The sequence below is a fragment of the Cardiocondyla obscurior genome, linkage group LG15 (assembly GCF_019399895.1).
Source record: "Cardiocondyla obscurior isolate alpha-2009 linkage group LG15, Cobs3.1, whole genome shotgun sequence".
In the NCBI taxonomy this organism is placed as follows: domain Eukaryota; kingdom Metazoa; phylum Arthropoda; class Insecta; order Hymenoptera; family Formicidae; genus Cardiocondyla; species Cardiocondyla obscurior.
Genome location: NC_091878.1, coordinates 3,256,018 through 3,275,134, shown reverse-complemented (window position 1 = coordinate 3,275,134; position 19,117 = coordinate 3,256,018). Strand labels below are relative to the sequence as shown.

Genomic DNA, 19,117 nt, shown 5'->3' with positions numbered 1-19,117 from the left:
ACGCGACGAATGTTTCCGTGATGTCGAAAACCATCAGGCACCCGCAGGCCGATGCTAATGTTCTGATATGACATCTGCGCCCTCGGTACGCCACGATGTAGGTACATTCAGTCTCTCTCGGGTATTACAGTACACGTACGTGACAGACACATTTCGCGATCCGTGCGCTAGGAGAAACGAGGATAAGTCGATGATACACGGAGCACATTTCAGGTGCCAGCGTTGGGCGTTGTAGCTCGTTTCGAAGATCACGACTCGCAAAATCGTGGCCGCAAATCGAAGTGATCGGGAATCCGAGCGGCCGAGAATCCCGCCCGTCATGCGCCCGCAATACCGAAACCGCTGATTGGATTCGATATTGAAAGAAATTCCGAACTCCAAAGCTCGAGTTTAAGTTTTAAATAGTTGCGAGATTTTTAAATTGCGAAACTTCCAAGTATACGTGCAGGCATAAAGTTTCCAAATTAGGAAGTGTTATATTTTCCCGAGTTACAAGATTCACCCTTCAGGAAATAGTATGAAAGTGACAGTATCGAAGTCCGCTAATTATTCGTTTGGAACCACTAGAGTTTCTGCGACTGAAACGTGTCGCCGTCCCGAGATTCCTCCCCGAGGAATGAAGCGATCGGAGATTTCGGGTGGGAATAATTAGGAAAGAATTCAGCGAATGCGTTTATCCGCACATTGAGCACGCTTTGGCTACGGCGATACAAGAAGCGGCGGTAGCCGGCTAACCGCCAGTTGTGTGCTTCGTGCTTCCGGGCAGATAATTGTAACACAAAACCCCCTATGTAAAGCCCCGACGGTGGATTGCCCATGGTGTGTAACGTGATGTTAAATTGTACCGTTTCGAGCGATTGCCGCGAATAACGTGCCGGCTAATAGAACATAGCCGTGCGAAATTCGCGTATCGCTATACTGTTTGCTTTGTGCGCTTCTCTCTCAATAAGACGCGTCGATGGAGATACAGAGTCGGCGATTTCATGCGTATCGAATTGAAATCCGAACAACGCCAGCGGCCAATTAACGAGTAGACGTGCGTTGAAACACGTGCAAAGCTTGCGTGAAGCTAAGAAAAATCCGTCGTATGGATAAAGGGCCTCGACGGCGCTCCCAGACAGTTTTAATTAATTAGAATTGCATCCGCCAAGCTAGCGAATAAAAAAATTAGATGTATCTCAGAAAAAAAAAATTATTCGTATCTTGAAAGTATCTCGAATTGCATAAAATTTTCAAACGTTCTTTATTTCGTGAAAAAAAGAAAATCTAATTTCGCGATAACTTGCAGCTTTGTAGCTGAGGCATTTATCTGCTTACACGACCCGACATCAGTTTCGGTGGGCGATAAAATGTGAAACAGGTTCGCGCCCGCTCTTGGCTATTGCGGTTTTCATTGCAACCGACTCGTGCATTATCGACTCCGGCTGTGTTTCGAGGGTTCGATAACGCTCTGGCAGCTGTCACCGATGGCGAAAAATCGGAACGTATCGGCAGCCAGACTTCGAAATACGACGGGTGAACAGATAAAAAAGAAGGATCGCTAATAGCAAAGTTAACAAATCGCAGAGCGCATGTTCAACAAATAAAGAAGCGTAAAATAAATTACGAGATAATTCTGAAATACAAAATAAAGCAGAGATAAGCGTAAATTCTCTCTACGAACAGTAGACCACATAATTTACAAGTTAAAATTAAAAAATACACAGTAGAAAAACATTCTTACTTTATTATTTATAAAAAAAAAAAATTGAGCACAAATAATAATACAGTTTGTAGAAGTTTTTTTCTCTTCCAACCGATTTAATAAATGTTAATTAACAATATCAATTTATTATTTATAAATATTAATTTTATAAAATATTCTAAAATAATAAAGATTAATAATAGATACCGTGGCAATTTCACTTAAAAAAAAAATAAAAGAAAAATATTTTTTTTACATTATGATTATCGGGAAAAATTCGATCAACACGTGCCAGTGGGCCACCGGAGGACCGCTCGCAAAATGGTTTAATAAAAGTAAATTGCGCAAATAGTTTGGAAATTTACACTGCAGAAATTCTTTCCGTTCAGCCATGCCTGCAACGATACGGCTACCTCCGGCTCTTTGCGGTTTCCCCGTGTTTTAAATACTTTCCAATTAGCACGGAAACTCGCGCACTCGCCACCACGTACAGCTTAGATTTGCATGAATCGTTTATTCCGCAGTACATACTGTTCAAAATCCCGTACTGCGCCTGATTTCTATTCGTTAAGGAATTTGCACACTTCATCAGTGAATTTTCATTGCGCATAAGGTTGCTTTAATTTTTACTTATTTATTTATTTGTTTTCTTTTTTCTTTTTTTTTTTATTACTTGAAATTAAATATTCGCGGCCAAAGATTTAATGTAAATTATCCGAAAAATAAAGCAATGCAGCGGAATCGGCTTAAATAAAATAGAGTATAGAGATTTGAGAAAATTTGACGGTACAACGTCGCTCTAAATACATACATTCAGCCAAGAATATTAAATGAAATTCCGGCAGCAGCCAGAAATTCAAATTCATAATTAAAGCAACGTCTGTTTTCGAAAACTCGTAAAATATTTGCATTCGCAATCAACCCTGTTTGAGTTACTTCGGCAAAAAGCGGCGTTTTGCGTGCGCGGACCGGCATATTAAATCGTACGTAAACATCTCGTGACGCCGGACACGAGTAACGGTTTCGCGGCCGACGGCTTGACCCGTCTCCGTGCCAATGATCTGCCATTGGAAATTGTAATTCTTCAGCCTTCAGAACGCCGGTGTCACGTTACTGGATACATATGGCGCTGCTTAATAAATCCAGCAGATACAACCCCGCCGCAATCTAGCCGCCGGACACGTAATCTAGCTTAACGTATGTATCCACTCGATTTTCTCGCTTTGCTGCTCGGAGCCCTTTCCCGCCCTCTTTCTATCCGCCTCGCTTCCTCTCTCCCTTTTTCTCTCTCTCGGTCTCCTCCTATCTATCTCCCGCGACTCGCGAGAAGCAAGGGTGGGTCTACCGCCGTATGGGATTCCCAGATATGAAATCGACCGTAGATATGGACCACGATGGATCGCTCTTGAAACTGAAAGCGCCGAGGGTAGGGTCGAGTGAGCCACGAATCAGTTTCATAAAATTGAACTTCAGATATTGCGGGCCATTCCCAACTGTATCGTATTATTGCGTGAATTTCAAATCAAATGTGAATACATACTTATACATGATATTGTGTGATTGCAGGGATAGCTAAAACTTTTAATTTGATTATTAATTTTTGTTATCGTTAACGTTTTTTTCGCCACCATTTTCTTTAAACTTTTAATTTTTTTTTTGGATTAATTTTAATCTTTGCTTTTACGTATTAATAATTGTTTGTATTTATTAATAATAATTTTTTATTAGCAAATAAAACGTAGCATTACGAAGTCTTTATTATTTTTGAATTTATCTTTAAAATACTATGCTATTGTTTGTTATTTTTCATTAAATTAATCGAAAATTTGATAATTTTTAATCTATAATACCGAGAGTTTAATACTTTCAGATTGTGTTGTTAGAGTCTATTATGTATTCAATGCTTTTACCAAATTTTAATAATTTTATATTCTGTTTGAATGCAGCTTTAATGCGGGATTTTATTATGTTACATTTTTCGAAATATAAGTTCGACATGAGAATCTTTGTCAATATATAACGTATACACGTCATATTTTTGAATTCTTTCGGATAATCTGGAAAATCTGGATATGAAGCGTCAAAATTCGCATCGCGCGATCTCTGGGGGAAAATTGAAGCGCGGCCAAAAAAAGAAAAAAAAAGGAAAAAAAAAAAAATCGTCCGATATTACGATTGTAACGAATGCGCTCCATAGAAATTGATTCGATCGTAATTCCACGGGCTATTCATTAAAAACGGTATCGCGCGTTTGCCCCCGATCTCGTAAATCACAAATCGGTGGTGCGAGCATTAACCGCGATTTGAGCGCGATATGAATGCGACGCGGATATAAAGTCCGGCTTTGCAGTCGTAAACGGGACGGCGCGATGACGAAGTCATAAACCGGCGGCGGCGGCGGATTTAAAAGGTAACGCATACAGTTTCCGTTTCGCATATGCAGTGGATCTTGGGGGGATATCCGCGCGGAATCGCGAGTAGCTTCCACTTCATTGGGATTTACACGATTGCGAGGACGAGGACCGCTCGGGCTCGATTTTGACGCCACGACCCTGAGAGCTTAGCCTTACGTAACAGCCCTCGTCTGGCACGAGACGATAAATCTTCATGGAGGCATTAGTGGTCCCCGTTACCACGTACGCGCATTCCTATACCTATATACGGGTACAACGGCTGTCAAGGCCTGAAAAAGAATAGGGTGGAACGAGGAATAAGGTATCGGCTCGATGATATTTCAAAAAGATGGAGAGATGAGAACTTTACCGTACAGCGTGTACTTCCACCCTTAGATTCCGCTGCGAGTCTTGGTTGCAAACTACATTTCCGTCTACTCGGCGCTCAAAGTTATTAGGACAGTTTAAGCCTGACGGTAATCACATGACAATGTAAAGACGCCGCATTACAGGACCCGGCGAGACGCCGAGCAATATCGCGACAATGTTGTAACTTATTGCACTCTCGGAAAGTGCAATATGGACGCGAAGAATGAGAAAATTATGGGCACGTTTACGCTGGTAAATAAGTCTTACCAGTAAATAAAAACTTAGCGAATCTTGATTCACCGGTAAACTTTTCCCAGCAGATCATCATTCCCGGCAAGATCGAGCGGCTCGAACTCCCGCGATTCCCGAGAACTTACAACGACGTAACGCTACCGAAACAAGATTCTATGCGCGCGCGGGGCACACGCGGCGCAAACTTTTTCTATAAATCAACGTCGCCGTTCTCCAGAAAAGCCCCGAGAAGTGAGAAGAGTCACTCAATCGAGGAGCCGCGAAGCGTTTCCGTTCGCGGTAACTTCGATTCGTATCGCGAGACAAATAACTGTATTGACCGTAAATAACGTCTTTTAAATTTACACAGCTGATTTTTATCCAGCAGCTATTTATAAAACATTTTCTTTCCCTTACGCCAGTGGGAGAATCGATCGGATTAACTATTTTCGCTGCGAAATCCGGATGCGCTGCAAGACGATTACCATTCGGTTGATTCTGTTCTAAGATCCCGACATCCCGAGGTATTACGGCGCTCCCGTAAACCAAGATCGAACTGTCGCTCTAAACGCGGCGGGAATCAAATTACATCTCGGACAATAATCGTCCCCGTCGTTCAATCACAGGAGATCGTCTTTGCTCGCTTTTGTAGAACAAACGATTCAGGCACAGGCGGCTCTTTATTCTTAGTAAAGAAACAAACAAAGATGCGGAAAAAAGTAATGTCGAGCTAATCTAATATCACGTTTCCTATTTGTAAAAAATTGGTGTGTTGCCTAAATTAATCGATTCTATTGTTACAGTTTATTAAATTATAAATATATATTTTTTCTTTTAAAAAATCTTTTTAAAAATAACGCTTTATCTTTACATTAATTTAAATACTAACATGTCTACATTAAAATGTTTTATTTTATGTTACAGCCACCGGCAGAACTTTACAACTCCGTTGAAGCTTATGCAGATTGGTAAGTCGCATGATTTTTGTTTCGTAGTTTGTAATTGGGGTCTTTAGTAATTAAAAAATCTCTAACTGCGCAAAGCACGATACGAAAACTATTTTCACGTTTAATTTCCAGATTAGGGAATAATACACATATTTTTTTTTTGCGATTTTAGAATTTCGGTCTTTAAAAATATTAAATAATTTCGAAATATTGTTGAACTTTTGAAGGAGTATTAAGGAATATTTAGAATTCTTCTATCTAGAAGTATCAAATAATTTAATTCTTAAAATATATGAAAGAGAGAGAGAGAGAGATTCGGCTTCTAATAATTTTCGAAACGCGCCAAAGATGCGATATCGTAATGAAATGCGCCACGACGGATTATCGATCCGCTGCGCCGAAGCTCGATGGTAGGCGAAGTTACCGCGATATGTTACTTAAATGGCGATACTAAAACTACGGTGTAAAGTGAGACATTTTTCTCTCGCGCACGAGATACAGCGCGTCATAGTGTGCACATCGCATTTGGCCGAGTTCCACGCGTCCACAGGATTCCCCGCTCGCAATTTTCGACGGGATATAACGCGCCGACATGGCGCTGCGCGCGATTGCGTTGCGAACACACAGACGCTAATAAACTTTTGTCATCCAATTAATATCGCGACTAGTAACTGAGTTAATAAACGGCCACCTCGTTACTGCAAGACAATGTATAGTTATTCAATTGTTAAATCATAAAAAAAAGAAAAGAAAAAAAACAATTTGCTGTATATTTATTTTTTATTTGTAATTATATAACAAGGCGCTTGCAAAATAACTATTTTGATGAAACAATAAGATAATAAATAACCCAATTGAAATGATTAAACCTCGAAGCTACGTAAAAAGTTGTAAGGATAAAAATTAGAGAGTGTTGAAGGAAGGTAAGAAGATGGGACAATAAGAGTGGTATAATGGAAAATTAATAATCTCGTGATTTAATAATTAAAGGAATATCAAGAGCGCAAAGTTTTCGGGCATAAGAATCTTAAAGATGAGACATGAAGATTTAATAAGAAAATTTTTTAATTCCAAAACTTATTAATACCAAGAGATATAATCTTAATCTTTATCTGAAGATCTAGGATTTAAAAGGCTTAAGATGTAAAAGATTCTATATATTTAAGATCCAGCAAGCCCTCGGAACGTCTGAGATTTAATAAGCCTCTTTTGAAATTGTTAATTTTAAAAGATAAATTGAAATGTGCTATTAAAAAATGTGTCGAGATAGTACAAATATTTTTTTTCTTTTTTTTTATTAAATAATTTTATTAAATAATTAAAGTTTGAGAGCAAAATAATTATAAAGATAAGAAATCAGCCATAAACTTAAGCAATTTATTGTAGAAACATAATTTTATATTACGTAAAATTTACGTTTCAATATTCTTTAAATTTGGAAGACTCAGAACCACCACGATTACTTCTTTGTCGAGCCATTGTAATCTTATGCAGTTTTAAGTTCCCGGATCGTTAGGTTCTCTGCGAAACCTCTTTATATTTCAATTTGAGAATCTTGGATCTTTGATTTTTGAACCGGCACGATTCCATTCACGCCGGAAAGAAACTTCAGGAACGGCGGGAAAGAAAGAGTAATACGTCTGGAGTTGAAGGGGGAGGCCGCGGCGGAAGCGAAGAAAGAGCGAAGTTGGCTGAACTCTGATTATGGCGCGAAACGGGGACAACTCGAGATGAAGTCGAAGTAGACCCCGGGAAGAAGAGTTCGCTCGGCGACGAAGAGATGAATTCTCTTGTTCGCGCGCTGTCTCGATCTCGCCGTTTCGTGTCTCGTGTGCGCCGACGTCTAACCAGAACGCGTTGAAACCTACGCGCGCGCCTACCGAGGAGCCTTCTTACACAGCAGCCGCCGCGACTCGGGGAATGCATTTCATCAAAACTTGCGGCTTTCCCGGCGTCACCGAGCGAAGGTCCTATTCACCGCCTCTCAATCTTGGATATCGCATAGCCGAAGACTTACTGTACGGACGTACTCCGCGAGCGAGGCCATTTACAGCATGAAATAAGTTCCCAACTGCCTGAAGTAATCTTGCGAGCGGGGCTACGTGGGGCGAAAGTCGAGGGATCTCCCTGAGTTTTAGCGACGACGGTTAATCTGCGTGTAAGAAAGTAAGAGAGTTGGTTCCCGCGAGATTCTCCCCTCAACTATATCGTGAACGGTGTTCTTCAACTTGAATAGTAAATATGGCGATTACGCCGCGTATATACGTAGCAAAAGTGTGCGAGCTTTTACCGAGCAGCTGCCTCTCGCACGCGTGTTCACGTTGATGTCAGTATTAATCTCGCTTTTGTATATAGACATCCGTTTCGCATCTCGCGGTCCGTTCTCGTCGTGAATATTAAGGCGCTGATAAACGATTTCGCGCGATGATAGCGCAAGCGATCGCGCATTACCACGCCCGTGTCGAATCTCGCCGCATATTTCTCGGGGAAAACGCGCCCTGGTGTACACATGCGGGGCACGTAATCCGCGTTTCGCCGTTGCGTTGGGAAAGATAAATCAGGCGTCTTATGTACGTAAGCAGAACAAATTTCATTCAATCGGCATCCGCGCGAGTGTGCGCGCCGTGTGTTTGTTAGCCGCCCCCGCATTTATCAATAGAACGCATTTGCATTCCGGGGCTCTTCGCGCGCCGATGCCGGGTCGTCGGCGGGATTATTTTTCCGATACGCTGCAAACACAAGAGGCGTATTTTCGAAGGAAATACAGAATATGAGATTGGACGCGTGTCCCGTCGGCGAAGACGCGAGAACAATATCACCGCCTCGCTCATAGAATCAGTGCGAATTTTTTCCCCGCGCGATATTTTTATGATTTTGACCCGCGCGGAACGCCGAGAAGAAAATTGCGACGGAAACGCCGAGCCTCTCTCGAGTACAAACCTTGTCTGTCATTGTCGCGATTGACGCCGGCGAAACTAAACCCCTCGCCGAGCACAGTCGTATCTGCGGATGCGTAATTATGTTTGCGCTCGAAAGATTGCACGTGTATATGCTAAGCCGCGCGCTTAGAGGGTGAACAACGTTACGTGCCTCGTGTAACCGCCGAAGCCGGAGATATATCGCGCTGGAGTTTATTCCGGAAGTGTCTGAAACTTCTTGCCGTGCGCCTCGGCGCCGACCGCCGCAGCTCACAAAGGCATAATGAGCACGTAAATCGTCGGAAACTTGTAATCCGCTTCGAAGCCGACGGGGCGGAGGATCGCGACATGGCGGCCGCGCGTAAATTCCGCCGGCCGTTTATGCAAATTATCGGCGGGCCACACCGGGTTAATACATTTTCGCTGTGCGCGCGCGTGTTCCCCGTTTTCGCGATATCTATAACGATTCGATGGCTCGGCCGCGCTCGGGCTCGCCGGGTATATTTTCCAGCGAATTTACAGCATTTGCATACTTCGGGAATATTTAAACGCGGAAACCCCGCGGCGGGTTACCGTTGGAAAAACAGGAATTTCACTGTTGAGCGAGAACGCCCGCCATGTTTCCGCGTGATGCGGAAGATCGGAACGATGAGGTCCCGTTTAACCCCCGGCGCGCCGCGCCGCGCCGCGAATTCAACGCGACCGCGAAAATCTTCCCTCGTTAATTCTAACTTATCGGACACCCCGGCCGTTCGACAAATTGGACGGGACGCTTTTATTATTACGATTGAGCTCATGAAAAATAAACGTGAAAAACCCTTTTCGCGATTTAACAATTTCAACGGACTTGCAGTAATTTATCGCGGCACTAATTTCTCTTCCCGAAACTGTGCCCACACGCGTTAATATTTTATGCGTAACAGAAGCTGCTAATGCCTTCAATTAAAGATATTTAGATATTTATTATTGTTGCTTGTTTGGTCGAAATATTAATGATAATTAGCAAATCTTTGAATTCCTTAATGAGAAATGTTTGTTTAAATGAATTCGTTTAAATAATAGCGATTGTTGGAAAATATACCTATTTTAATTTCGCGAAGAAATTTATTATTAATAAATATCTGCAAATTGTATTATAATACGTAATTGTGAAATAATTTCAAATTGTAGAGTTCTTCAATCCCGAAAATTCTGAACTTTTAATCGTAGTCTCTTTTAAATTTGACGTTTTAATTAATGCTTTAATAAACATAGCAATCTTGCTCCTATTCGATATACATATTAATTACATTACACTTTCCTTATTATATTTTTCATATTATTATCAGATTGCATTCTGATTAATTTAAATAAATATTAATAACGCTCTAAATAAATAAATAAAAAGATAATTAAACGCGCGCTCCGAGAGTCTACAATTTTATGGAAAAAAATCTGCTGCAAAGGATATTATTAATACAACTGATAAATCAGATCTGATAACGTTAATAATGTTACTGAAACTCACCGGAAATAAGAATACTTCCATCGGAATGAAAAGTGGAAGGCCTCCACGCACTAAATTCACATTCTTCTTTTAAGTAACCACCACAAACGCACATACACATCAAAGGCAAACTCACATCGCTTTGCGAATGACGACGGCCGAGAGTTGTGCTACGTTAAACCGAATTAACACGCGAACTTTTGATTAATCCTCGAACTGCACACTGCACAAGTTTGCGACACGATGAATCTTCTTTATCCTAACGGTTCATCTTCCACGCGCCAGTTAATCTGTGCCTCATTCATGGGCAGGGCAAACAGCGTTACGGCGATGCGATATCACTGATACCGCGACGCGCGTTTTAATTAATTACGCGAACAATCCTTGCCGGCGAAAACATTCAATGTTTAAATTTCACGACGCCGCTGCTTCGTCCCTCGAATCGATTTCGACGTTTGATAATTCTAGTAGTTAGCTGCTACACATTTCAGCCTGTTGTTCTCGCGCAAGGTGCATTCTCATCTCCATTGTCATTTTTTTTTTCTTTTTCTTCTTTTTTTTTTTTAATTTCTTTAGATCAGTTGACTCTCGTTTTACCGGCACTTTTAACACTATATCGCACTCAAACGCCGGAAATTCGAATAGTGCGAGCCCGTGTCTTCCGGCTCGCGCTTGCCGGATGTGAGTCCGAGGGGATGTTTCAATCCTCTCAGGACCAGCGACGGTGCATCCGCGCGCATTCCGCTCGCGATCGCAGGGTGAACGCGGCGCCGCGACGCCACGCAGCGCTACGCCCGGATTATCGCGAGCTCCGTTGACACCCTAAAGGACGCTGCGACGACGCGGGGGCCACCCTCAGGCGACGCGGGGGTGGCACGGTGACCGGCACGACGCGACGTGTGTAACGTCACCGCGAAGCTCGCGAGACGGACTACGGCACCGGAATGGAAAGCTCCGCAAGCTCTCGCGCAACGCGACGCCAGAGCCTCCATTCTCGTCTGCCGAGCGCGCCACGGTCGATTCCACGGATTACACTTCGGGGTTGGTGCTGTGTAACCCTCCAGCCAGACAGAGGGTTCCTTTTGTGAAACCCGAAGCATGACTACATCCACCAGGCTCGTTTAAACTTCGCTGACGTGACCCCAAGCGACGCCAAATTTTTACGTTCACATAGTTTTTTTTTTTTTTTTCTTTCTTTTTTGTCACCTACGAAATTAATTAATCCATCTAAAAAGCGCGTTTTCAAGAATTTTATTTTCCGGAAAAAAGTATGGAAAAGTAAAAGTGTTATTTATATTTTTTTAATAAATCTGTCTTGAATAAATCTGACCTAAAGACGATACGTAAGGAAGCCCTTTCGGGGTCTCATTTTTCCCTTTTAAGACGTTTTAAATATCGCAGCCGAGTTTCAACGTTAATTAAATCATTGTTGAACAGACGTTACCACTTGTGTAAAGGTTTTAAAAAATAATAAATGAATTAATCTGTCTTGTGTCTACAGATTTATTTGAGTGGAAGCTTAAAATCGATTATAATCACTGAATTAAAATTTATTTCTCCTACGTCGAGTTATCGCGGCGCGAAGTTTATTATATACCCTCGCGGATGGGAAAATTCGAGTGTCGTGAAGCGTAACTCGGACTTGCAGGCTGGAATGTCTGGAAAGCTCGAGCGTCGTCGAAACGCGCCGCGCAGACTCGTGGGGAAGCGCGAAGAAAAGGGCAGTCGGTTATCGATTCAGTTCTGCCAACGGATTCAACCCTTTTGCAGTAACTTTAGGGCCGCCTAGGGACTTGTCGAAGGACGTATCGTTCCTTGCAAGGCGAAAACCTGGTAGATCGATGTCCCCCTCGAAGGACGAGCGAGACCAGACGCGCCGAATAAACTCGCATCGACCACAAGAGCTCGAGAGCTTTCGAGCTTTGCACCGAGACCGCTAATTGGATTGCTCGATTACACTGTCGAGTATTCCGCGCCGTCTTCCGGTTGAGATCTTGAAGCTAATTAATCTTATGCGTGAATAGCGAGGCCGGCCCATTCAACCGAAAAGAAGCTCGTATAACAGTTGCTCCAACGAGGGCACGGCATTGCGAAAAAGTTTTGAATCACCCTGCAGATAAAAATACTAATACACTGCACACTATATGTAACTATCTTTTATTAAAAAAGAAACTACTTTAATTACAAATTTTAATTCTATTCTATCTTAAAAAATTGGTGGATGACGCATAGATTAGCTTTTTAATTGTTACCGCTTAAAACCGACGCTGATTAATTCTCTCTCGCTTGGTTTGCTTTACGCCAAATTTATACGAGTTTGTCGTGCTTCTTAATTTTAATTGTAGAAACAACTGTAGGCACGTAGAGCACGGAAAAAAGGTGGGACGGTACGCATTACCTGTGCTATCGTTAGAATGTGCAACGAGATCACGCGGCACCAAAACTCGCGCGCAGTACAATACGCTCTCAATAAGACATCATCAAACAGAACAGAATATTAATTGTAATTTTTCTGTTTCAGATAATACTCTACCATTGAAGAAGGACCAACCCGACATTCCGCAGACATCCTGAGAGGAGGAGCAGGCTCGGGAAGGGCTTCATGCATCGGCGGAGCAACTTTTAGGTGAATATACATTTTTTTTCTTTTAAATCTTTAAAAAAAAATTTTCCCTTTACGTTAATTAAAAAACTAATATGTCTACATTAATATGTTTCATTTTATGTTACAGTCATCGACAGACCTCTACGACTCCGCTGAAGCTCATGCAGATTGGTAAGTCGCATGATTTTTCTTTCGTAGTTTGAAATTGGGGTTCTTTAAAAAATAGCGCGCGTATAGTTTCTTCTAGTACTCTTAAAAAATATATATATCTTTGTCTTCTTAATTTTTTTTAACTTTTATTAATTTATTTTATTATATTAAAAATGTGCACTTTAATAACGATAGATCTAATTACGCCATAAAAGGCATATTGTTAAAAAAAAAAAAAAAGAAAAACAATCGAATTAAACGACAGGCTGAGCGTTCAAGTGACAAAAAACTTTTTTGACGTATAGAGGCTCAGGTGCATCTGCAGTGGACAATGTAGTTTACAAACGTTGACGTTGTAATTTCAGTTGTCTACAATATTGTGGTTTGATGTGTTGACGCTCTGCGTACGACTCGATATTTGTAACCTGACACTTTGGGGGCGATGGAAATTTAAATCGATGAAACAATAAGATAATCCGAAAGATCAGAGTAAAAAAAAATTCAGAAAATTATTAAATAACGGAAGATTTATAATCTTTAAATTGAGTATTAAAACAAAAATAAAATGCAAGTGATTTGCAACACAAGAGTTAAAGATTAAAATAATAATTCATAATTTTTTTAATTATTCCCGAATATGAAAAATATATTTGCAAAAATGGAAAATCTTCTTCTGATTATTTTCTTTAATTTAAAATCCGACGATTTTAATCATACAGAAGTAGTTTAATCTGCGATTTTAGTAATCGCGTGTAATACACAAACAATTAATTATCTTTAAATTTTTTTTTTCTCTTTAAATCCAACGATACAAAAACTAGTAAAGTATCGCGATCTATGTTAATTGATAAAGAATTTAATATTTCAGAGACAGTAAAACTCATCGCTTTCAATTTCCACATTAATATAATATTTTTCACGTGCAGGCGAACTTTTTACACGACAACTTTTCTCAATAAATTCTGATTTTACGCAAATTTACCGAATTCGAGTGAAACCCGCGAGGCATAATCGTGCGAATGAAACTCAACACATTTAAAACAATAAAAAATATTGTAGAAATACTAGGATTTTAAATAAAAGTTCTTCTTTTCATATTATTACGCGCGTTGTGTTGCGCAAAAGCGTTCGAGCATCAAACTTTCTAATTCTTTCAAGTGATAGCCGAGATAGAGTATTCTCTTTTTTGCCAAATTTAACACTTATATTCGTCACGCTCAGAGTGTTACGCGTTTAAAGTAATTCAGCGGGCCGAAACGAAGTAAACGGAGCAAGCTGAATGATATACTCGCGTTCAGTTCCTCCTTTTTCCAAGGCTCTATTGTGATCCCGCGTAGTCGAAATTCGACGAGATATATCAGAGGATTCCGTCCTGCTAGCAGCATGCGGGAGTTTGAAACTTTTTCAACGTGCAGAGGGATCGGCGGAAAAAGTTTCCCCGAGGGACTACTAATTTCGTTAACGGGCGAGTCCTCGGGTTCTTTGCGCGTGAATGAAATTTATTCCACCACAAAATCCTTGAAAGGATAAAGACTCTCAGATACGACTTCGTGGCCGCATCGCCTTTTGAAAGATTTATTTGTAATAAATTAATTATTTCTCTAAGTAGGACACAAAATTATTATTCTTTTTGCGAAACCTCAGGGTTCTTTTAAAAACTTTTTTAAGTTAAACGGAATGTGGAGTCCCCGGCGAGGGAGATACAAAAAGGGACGTGTCCCAAGGAAATTATTTAACGGTTCTCAAAGTTTTGACCCAAAAATTCGATTATCGGGGAAATCGAGAAAATACTCGAAAGACTCCAAAGGGATTTCTATATAAGAACCTGCGGATCTCAAAAAACCTTGAGATCTAGATTCTAAGGATCCAATCCATTTCAGACGCGTTCAACCCGCTCTAATCCTTCGGAAGATGAATCGCTCTGTTGGGCATCCTGAAGACAGGATGCAGACGTAGCTGATGTCTAAGTCCATGAGAGGGAAAAAAAAAAAAAAAAAAAAAAAAAAGTAGAGGCGACTCGCCGTGTCTCTTCTGTTAGACCGGGCCGTGCTCTTTGTCAACCGAAGGGCGGACAGCCTTTCTCGCCCGGCCGGTTTCAGCGGCGGAAATGACTGAGAACGAAATTCAATTTGCTCGGCGAGACAAGACGCGACACGACGACGTTGAAGACGTGCCTGAAGAGGGTGGTTAACCGGAAACCGTAGCTCGGTCGATGTTCTTAACGAGAACATCCAGAATGCGCCGCGGAGTAATTCTAAAGCCCGCGTAATCGGATCGCAGTGAATAATGGGAGCTTGCGAGGCCTACAGTGAGTGATCCTTCAATAGTTTAAACCAGAACGATGTTCTTGCGAAAGAGCTGAGTCGAACTTCAAAGATATTCGAATCCGAAGTCCCTCCAAGTCTTTGCGGATCATGTAACCCTTAATCCTATTAGTCATATTTAGATTTAAAGCGCGGACGCGAGAAATTTAATTCTTCTGCTTTAAAATAGAAAACGTGTAATGGGGAAGGTAACGAGCCCGCGCGGGATTTACATTTACGTTTTAATATTTAGTACGTAATATTCGTTATCTCGTAATTTTGATTGGGAAATGAAAGGGGTAATAAGTTATTGATGGCATGCGCGTACCTCTTTTGTAACGAAATACAATACATGAAGACCGGGGATGCTAATGCACAATTTACATGTTGAGTAGTCGAGCAATCAACTTTATCATCACACGTCGCCATCAAGCATGCCATAAAGGATCGTTGGGTAATTCGGAGCGACCGATGTCGAAAGATTTTCGCTCTAACGAGTCGCGAACGCAGAGGCAAAATCACATTCGCGTCTCGCAACAAGCAGCGACGCCGAATTGCACTTCTCACGCTGCCTTTCCCACTTCCGCCAAAGTGAAAATAGGATGAAAAGAACGCAGACGGGAAGATTCGATTTACCTCGTAGATGGAAATGAGGATTCACAAAGACTGCCCAATGCGAAACAGCGAACATTCAAGGAAAAGCTCGTTTGATAAGTTTATTTCGCTCTGCTTTCCCATAACCATAAATATTACTCCGCTGTATAAAAATTGTCAGTCAATTACGCTGACTGACTTTTTGTTATAAAAATGAGTGCTTTAAACAACGAATTCGCACAGCGATAAAGTATTTTTTTTATTTTTTTTTTTAATTACAAAAATTTTATGACAACGCTTTCGGTAATTTCAATATCAAAGATTTCGTTATTTATTTACGAACTTTATTGGCAGCGTATCTTAACAATTTTATTTCGCGCGCGATAAAAAAAACTTTGTCTGTCAAATCATGAAAATTGATCTCTGGTAACGACATTGCGAGGCACATGTACTTTTTTATTGGATTTGGGTTGCTGCAAGTTGCTATCGAGTGTCGCCGCAACGACGGACAATTTTCAACTTCGATCGCCCCCGGCGTCTGTCGAACAGGTACAAACATTAATGAAGTTATCCTACGGAACTTGCTTCATAAAGAATTGCTGTGCCTGTATTGGTACCTGATTAGTTAGCTGGAAAGCATCGTCTTTTCAGTCGCGATACGTAATTTAATAACAATTTCAGAAACTTCTAAACAATCGATCTAATAGCTGTTCCTGATTTCGATATTAATTTTCTTTTCAATTTCGGTACATTAAACTTTTTTGGAACAACATTTCTTTTTTTTTTATAAAAAAAAAAGCGGTGAAAAATGTGAAGTTGATTGATAAAAAAAAAAAGAAGCTTAATGAACGTCCGATAACTATCAGACGTGGGGTATCACAAGCGCCGGAATTGTTTCTTCGTGGATCAGAGCTGTTTCGAGGCAAGATAAGCTACCTTTAAGGATATTTTCTTTAGATCTGCTTCCGTTTGTATCTTGCTCAAGAATTTTCCCGACCGTCTTCGGACGTTCGAGTGTACCTTTTCCGCCCTTGCAATCGTAGATCTTTGAACTCTCAGAGGTTTTTTTTTTTACATATAGAATTTTTATTTATTTTGGGAGTAGGAGGAGAGGAACGATTTCCCGGATCTCAAGATACTTTAATCCTTTTAAATTGTACAGATATTGTTCTTGGACGTTACTTCTGAAATCCGTGGAATTGAAATCTTCGGACCCGATAGAGATTACAAATCTCGCCAATGGAAACTTTTACTACTGGAGACGGCCGCGGTCTTCCCGATTACTGTCATTTCCACTGAACGCTCCGCTGTCGTTTATCTCCTACGCTCAGCTTGAAACCAGGAAAAAGATTGTTTACAAAATTATACGCAATGTTGGCTCTCAATCGTATCAACGCGCATTTCTTTTTTTTATACATATATATAATAATAATTAGCATTGCGTGCACGAATAACTAACGCTACACTCGAAAGAGTCATGACTTGAACGATTTCTAAATAAGGAAGCTATTAACATAAATTAATCGAGATGGACACGCGAAAGAGGTGAATAGCCATCAATCATTCGTAAAAGAAAAAAATCTTTCTTCGTTAAAGAATTATTAAAACAATTTTTTACGCGGTTATCGTAGCTGCACATGCGTTCTAATTAACGGAGAGTTATTTGGAGGCCCCGTGTTTCACTTCGAAATCTAATTAATCTGACATCACGTTCAGTGACCACCTCTCGAGCAGTGTATTCAAACAATGTATTCTAACTGCCAAGTAGTCGGCATTGTCTTGGAAACAATGGCCACTGGTGGAAATAGGCGGACCGACCTTGTCCAGAGAGGGTGAAAGAGATGAGAGGAGCCGGTAACCCGTACAAATTTATTAATTGGTTCAGACGGAGAAGACGAAATTATGTATCTATGCATTTGCAGCCCTCTAACGCCGTCCGAGGCATAATAATGAGGCTGCCGCGCAGGTTCGTGCTTAATCGTTGATTATCGTGTGATAATTAGACGCGCGTGCCGCAGATAATCACTGTACGGAAATTACCTCACTCGTCGGCACGTTGATTGCAGACTTATGTAGCATAACTGTGCTTATTAAAATCGGCTTAAATCATTAATTTTGTATACATATAAATTTAACAACGTAATTTGCACTAATTTAACTCACCGCATAAATAATTTCTATTTGTTCATACACTACGCGATACTTTTCGAGAATTTAATTATTTTTATCATTCATTTACGAGGTCGATAAAGATTTCAAATAACTAACACCTGCGAAAATCATTATTGTATTGCGGAAAAAAAATGTTTTACACACAAGAAAAAAAAAAGAAAAAAAAATAGTTGTTATTATCCGAACGGTAAAAACCCGAGAGTGAAAAATGAAGATTGTCATTCTATTTCAACGGCGCGATTATTGCGGCTCTGCAGAAATCGGAGTCGAGCCCCGGGGGGCATCTCTAGAAGACGTCTCACCGGCTTTTGTTCCCTCCGTTACTTCTGATAGTATATCATTCTGACAATGGGTCACGCAGTGCCACGCATCTGTCACGGCACCTTCCCCATACGTCGTGCGCGGTGGATGATTACTGGTTACGCTCTGTCGCATAAGACAGAGGACAACACCGGCGTCTAAACGTCCAACTTAGAGATGCATATTCCAGCTCCGAGGACCTGACCGAGTTATCGCTGTCAGATTACTCGTGTCTTGCAGCTCGGTGCGATAAATTGATGAACCTCTCTCGTGCAAACCGAATCTGAATACATATTTCGAAATAATTTACATGGAAAATTTCTGATTAGCTTAAAATCAAACTTATTTTTTCTCCTCTTTCGCGGCAAGTAAAAATTATGCGAAGCTGCTTTATTATTAATTTATATTTCTAAACGTCGCTTTGAAAGAAAAAATTATTCTTTACCGTGCCATTAGACGTCACCGCGGTTTTGGAAACCCAATTTCATCAAAGCTCTCGCGACGTCCCGTCAAAACAGCCGCCCCGTCTTTTTTCGCCCCTTGAACTCTGATCGGGGTGGCGCTTTCGACCGGGTCGAATGACATAGAACAAGATGAAACGAAAACACGAGAAAAGGAGAACGAAGGAGCGGAGCGACAGGAGATAGAGACAGAGTGATTGCGGGAGGGTGGGCGGCCGGGCTCACGTGAAAATGGCCTTTTCCTTTCCACGCGACGACGTTAGAGAAGAGGAGAATCCCATTATCGGGCGAACTTTGAAAATCAATTCGATCCACCGGTAATATAAGTGAGAACTCGCCGACCACTTTACCTCGCCGTTCGCCGCTGCATCTGCGCGACTTATAGACCCGTCTCACTTAATAACAAAGTTTGCAGGACGCGTGTTACGTCACGGGCTACACGATATGGTGTTTGCGTAAAACGGGAGGAAATGACGAGACGGTGATGCGAGATATACTCGGGTG

The 19,117-nt window shown here is 41.1% G+C and overlaps 1 protein-coding gene across 1 annotated transcript in view; it reads right to left on the bottom strand.

Annotated features, from left to right (window-relative positions):
* Nlg-4 (neuroligin 4) overlaps positions 1-10,992 on the bottom strand; it is a 178,781-nt gene extending 167,789 nt beyond the window's left edge. Inside the window, exon 1 of the mRNA XM_070666968.1 lies at positions 10,050-10,992. The gene's annotated coding sequence lies outside the window, so the exon portion shown is untranslated. The remainder of the gene's footprint in view (positions 1-10,049) is intronic.
* Between the last annotated feature and the right edge of the window lie 8,125 nt (positions 10,993-19,117).